The following is a 6,020-nucleotide window of genomic DNA, read 5'->3' as shown; positions in this document are numbered from 1 at the left end:
GGCGCATCTACAAAGTGCGATGGCAGGGGATCCGAAACGAAGATCTGTGGAAGCGAGCGGGACAGGAACCAGTGGCCAAGCAGATATTGCGGAGGAAGTGGGGCTGGATCGGACACACCCTCAGGAAGCATGCGTCCAGCATTACACGCCAAGCCCTGACCTGGAACCCGCAGGGAAAGAGGAAGAGAGGCCGGCCTCGCAACAGCTGGAGGCGAGACACCGAGGCAGAACTGAAGCAGCAAGGGACCAACTGGACTGGAATGGCCAGAACAGCCCAGAATAGAGTGTGATGGCGAGGGGTCGTCGATGGCCTATGCTCCACCGGTGGACATAAGTAAGTAGGTCAGCTGATGCACCCATCAGGTAAAACCCAATAAAACTAACAGACCGCACGACAGCAGTTCAGTAGCTGGCCGTTCGTGTTGACAAATAGAGGAATGGACACTTACAGCATAGGAGAATAGCTGTTGACTATGTCCAGAAATTCTGCTACAAATGCCCTGGAACTGTCTTTACCAAACATCACCAGAACAGACAGTGCCGACATCTGAGATTGGTCGCCGACATTATCAGAAAGAAACAGTTACCAGCAGTTAAAATGGACATGACACTGAAACAGCTGCAAAATGCAAAGCCACTGACAGTTTCAGAAGAAAAAAATAATAATGGTGCGCGCACACACGCACACACACACACACACACACACACACACACTCTCTCTCTCTCTCTCTCTCTCTCACACACACACACACACACACACACACACACACACACACACACACACACACACAAAAAAAAACAAAAAAAAAACAGCCTGTGACCTGTACGGTAAATAAACAGAATCGACCGGGATACATCACACACCTCGTGCCACCCTCCGGTACCTCCTGATATCATCTTGTTACGGGTACGGTGGTCTGAAAATCAGGTCTGGCACCACTCCACGAAACTGGCACTTGGGCCACGGATAACAGAATGCCGATAGCGGCCCACGTCTCCGCTTTGTCCCTCTTCAGCCCGCTCCTTGCACACAACCCTACACCTGTACAGTGACAGACAGACAGACCGACAGACAGGGGAAAGAAAGGATGGTGCGGTAAAACAGTACAGTGACAGACAGACAGACAGAGGGAAAGAGATGGTGGTGGTGTAAAACGGTGCAGAGAGACGGAGATGGTGGTGCTGTAAAACAGTACAGTGACAGACACAGACAGAGGGAAAGAGATGGTGGTGCTGTAAAACGGTGTAGAGAGACGGAGATGGTGGTGCTGTAAAACAGTACAGTGACAGACACAGACAGAGGGAAAGAGATGGTGGTGCTGTAAAACGGTGTAGAGAGACGGAGATGGTGGTGCTGTAAAACAGTACAGTGACAGACACAGACAGAGGGAAAGAGATGGTGGTGCTGTAAAACGGTGTAGAGAGACGGAGATGGTGGTGCTGTAAAACGGTGTAGAGAGACGGAGAGGGTGGTGCTGTAAAACAGTACAGTGACAGACAGACAGACCGACAGACAGGGGAAAGAAAGGATGGTGCGGTAAAACAGTACAGTGACAGACAGACAGACAGAGGGAAAGAGATGGTGGTGCTGTAAAACAGTACAGTGACAGACAGACAGACAGAGGGAAAGAGAGGGTGGTGCTGTAAAACGGTGTAGAGAGACGGAGAGGGTGGTGCAGTAAAACAGTACAGTGACAGACAGACAGACAGAGGGAAAGAGATGGTGGTGGTGTAAAACAGTACAGTGAAAGACAGACTGACAGAGGGAAAGAGAGGGTGGTGCTGTAAAACAGTACAATGACAGACAGACTGACAGAGGGAAAGAGAGGGTGGTGCTGTAAAACTGTACAGTGACGGACAGACAGACAGACAGACAGACAGATGCAAAGACAGGGTGGTGCTGTAAAATGATGTAGAGAGACAGAGAGAGAGTGGTGCAGTAAAACTGTACAGAGAGAGGGAGAGACAGACAGACAGAACAGGAGGACAGAGGGTAAAACTGTACAGATAGACACACAGACTGACAGACATGGTGGTGCAGTAAAACTGTACAGAGACAGACATACAGACAGACATGGTGGTGCAGTAAAACTGTACAGAGACAGACACACAGACAGACAGAGAGGGTGGTGCAGTAAAACTGTACAGAGACAGACATACAGACAGACAGAGAGGGTGGTGCAGTAAAACTGTACAGAGACAGACAGACAGACAGACAGAGAGGGTGGTGCAGTAAAACTGTACACAGACAGACAGACAGACAGACAGGGTGGTGCAGTAAAACTGTACACAGACAGACAGACAGAGAGGGTGGTGCAGTAAAACTGTACAGAGACAGACACAGACAGACAGAGAAGGTGGTGCAGTAAAACTGTACAGAGAGGCAGATAGACAGACAGACAGAGGGAAAGACAGGGTGATGAAAAACTGAAGCGCGAGAGACAGGGAAATACAGGGTGGTGCCGTAAAACTGTATAGAGACAGACAGAGGGAAAGACAGGGTGGTGCCGTAAAACTGTATAGAGACAGACAGAGGGAAAGACAGGGTGGTGCCGTAAAACTGTACACAGACAGACAGAGGGAAAGACAGGGTGGTGCCGTAAAACTGTATAGAGACAGACAGAGGGAAAGACAGGGTGGTGCCGTAAAACTGTATAGAGACAGACAAAGACAGGGTGGTGCCGTAAAACTGTATAGAGACAGACAGAGGGAAAGACAGGGTGGTGCCGTAAAACTGTATAGAGACAGACAGAGGGAAAGACAGGGTGGTGCCGTAAAACTGTACACAGACAGACAGAGGGAAAGACAGGGTGGTGCCGTAAAACTGTATAGAGACAGACAGAGGGAAAGACAGAGTGGTGCCGTAAAACTGTATAGAGACAGACAGAGGGAAAGACAGGGTGGTGCCGTAAAACTGTACACAGACAGACAGAGGGAAAGACAGGGTGGTGCCGTAAAACTGTACACAGACAGACAGACGCGGGAGAATGGCAGAGGGATAGAGAGGGTCTGTGTGATAAACAGACAGAAACAGAATCAGAAAGGGAGAAACGGGTGAAGAAAGAACAGATGATAGATGGAAAAAAATAAAGAAAAAAGACAGAGAAAGAGGTAGACACAGAGAAGGTGACACAGTGACAAAAAGAAGGAAGGCACATGGGGGAGGAAGACAGAGGAGAGCGAAGCAGGGTAGAGAGAGGGCAAGGGAGGAGATAAGTAAAGAGCGAGTGGGACCACATACAGCCACATACCTGGAAACATCTATCCCAGTGAGTGAGACAGAGGCGGGGGGGTCTGGAAGGGGAAGGGGAAGTGAGGAACTGCCGCAAGTACAAACACGGATGTTTTATTGAAGGCCTTTTAGGATAAGATGAAAGCTGTCGGGGAAACACAACTTGAGCAGAGGGAAAGACAGGGGGCGAGAAATGCGGGTAAATAATGGGTGGACAGAGAGAGAGAGAGAGAGAGAGAGAGAGAGAGAGAGAGAGAGAGAGAGAGAGAGAGTTCTTTACTTTAAGTTTAACGGAAGAAAAGATGTGTATAATTATGTACATGTGCGCTTGGGAGATAGGGGAGGGTGTGCATAGGAAGAGGTGGTGCACACTTTCAATCACAGCATGAAATGGGAATCACATAAGGATACATAAAGGACCTACCAATAATGTTGCCAGTGCCATTGTGAGCACTGAGGCATCTGGACTGAAGGAGAATCCTCTTTAAACATGACTGCCAGACAGCCAGTGCCTCCAATAACGGAACTGGTGACATTTTTAAACAGTGCGTTGGACTACGTGGCCCCACACTTGGCTTATATCACAGATTGACATAAGTTTTCAGTTGGGCCAACGGCAAAGTGAGAGCTGTATTATCAATGGTTACTCCATTGCAATGGGAAATCATTTACCGCCTAGTCTATTGTGAAGGCCTATGACTCAAACGTGGAGGCAAAATTGCACTGGCTCTTCGTGCTGCAGCCTTAAGGGCTAGTTGGCCTTTGGGAACCATCCCAACGCCAACTGTCCTGAAACCCTCTTGGCCGAGAGAGTGGGGATGTAACGCTGGAAAGACACAATCAAACTGTAGCCCAGATAGTTGGGACAGCAGTTGCCTCCTATGCTGTTCTGATGGTCATAGTCGAACACGACTGACTATGATACATTACGTGGGAAACTATTCTGAGTGACGAACGTATTTTAATTATCCCGACTGGCGCAGTACCAGAGTTGGGGCTTTCAATCTCGGTATCCTGGGTTCGATTCTGGTATCCGGGCGAATCAGTTATCTCCCATGTTTACCTTACACACCTCTGTGCCTTAATCCCATTCGTGTGTACCCCAGATGCTGCAGATCCAAACAGGCCCGCTAAAAACCCCGTGCTCCATATCAGCGCTCCGTGGTGTATGGAAACACGAACAGTATGCACACCCCCTGATAGGAGCGGTAAAATGGTGTGTGCGTAAAGGCCCAAACTCTGAGTTACGACTGAACGTGGGGGCGAGAGGGGGAGAGGAGAGGGGAGGGGGTGGGGTTTAGCGCACGAACTCGGAAGAAGATGTAGTTTACTATCTTATCTGCTCGTATGCCCGTACAGGCTGCATAAACATGTCCACAGGATCGTGCTATGGCACTGTCGGAGGCGATGGCCGTGAGGGCTGAGGGGAGAAGCTTTTATGCACACTGATGAGTTCACGTCACACAGGAGCGCCAGGGGTACGTCCACACGGACAATCACTCGTCCCTGCTCGCTCTCTGACGGTGTTTATGCTACATGGTCATGCTTCACTCATTCCAGTACACTGTGAACAAAGCTCAGAACAATGAAACCAGGAGCACTCAGTTTGAACAATTGGTCGTGGCACTGGTTACAACGATCTAATGACAGCACCGGTTGACATGATATAATGACAGGATTGTTTGACATGATCTAATGACAGTATTGGTCAACATGATATAATGACAGTACTGGTTAACATGATCAAATAACAGACAATATTGGTTACTTTTTAACATGATCTAGTGACAATATTGGTTAACACAATATAAGGACAATATTGCTGAACACAATCTAACGACAGTACTGGTTAACATCGTTAACATAATCTAATAACAGAATAACCAGTCAGTCAGCAGAGAGATTGTTCCTGTCCAGTTGGTTATTTCCTTAATGACCTTTCTGGGACAATGTTTGTTTCATTTCTGCCTTGCGTTGTGTGCGGATTCATGTATGATTTGCTTCGTTTGTTTCACTTCTGAGTAGAGTATCCCCTAAGCAGATCATCGGGCGCCGCTGGTGTAGTGGTATCATGCAAGATTCCCATTCTTGCGACCCGGGTTCGATTCCCGGGCGGCGCACTTTTTCTCAAGGCCTGACTAAGCGCGTTGGGTTACGCTGCTGGTCAGGCATCTGCTTGGCAGATGTGGTGTAGCGTATATGGTTTTGTCCGAACGCAGTGACGCCTCCTTGAGCTACTGAAACTGAAACTGAAACAGATCTTCGTGGAGTGATTTCCTTTCATTACATTATTTTCTTCCCGTGTCATTTCTATTCTTCAAAGAAACGAGTCCTTAAGCCGTCGATGATGACAGAATTTGGTTCCACCTCGTGATCATCAGTAACGGCGCTTTAATTCATTTTTTTTGTGCATATAGTTGTGTGTTCTTACGTGCTGCGTTCGTACGCGCGTAGTATGCCGACACATTCTTGTGGGAGTTAAGCCAGTACACGCCACACAAACATTGCACACATGCCAAAAACCTCGGTAATATATAGTGGAAAGTTTTTCCTTGGCTGTGGCGGCGGCAGCAAGCTGCTCCCCGATCACAGACGTCCCACACCAGACGGGAACCCCTACAGATACAGACCTTGCTGCTGCCTGTGATGTGAAGGACCCCGCCGTGCCTGGAGGACTGAAAACGCATCATGTCTGGGGCACGGTGGGGGTGGGGGGTTGGGAGGATTGGGGGGGCAACCTCAAGTGGCGGCAAAGGGATGTTAGCTCGGGCAGAGGGAGACTGTTGCA

The 6,020-nt window shown here is 48.8% G+C and overlaps 1 non-coding gene across 1 annotated transcript; it reads left to right on the top strand.

Moving 5' to 3' along the window:
* The first annotated feature begins 5,281 nt into the window (after positions 1–5,281).
* On the top strand, positions 5,282–5,352 carry Trnag-ccc (transfer RNA glycine (anticodon CCC)). Its single transcript has one exon. It is a non-coding gene; the product is annotated as a tRNA-Gly (tRNA).
* Positions 5,353–6,020: the final 668 nt, after the last annotated feature.

This window comes from Babylonia areolata, chromosome 7 (assembly GCF_041734735.1).
Source record: "Babylonia areolata isolate BAREFJ2019XMU chromosome 7, ASM4173473v1, whole genome shotgun sequence".
NCBI classification, from domain to species: Eukaryota; Metazoa; Mollusca; class Gastropoda; order Neogastropoda; family Buccinidae; genus Babylonia; species Babylonia areolata.
Note: the sequence above shows the minus strand (reverse complement) of the source record. Positions and strands in the feature narration are given on the sequence as shown.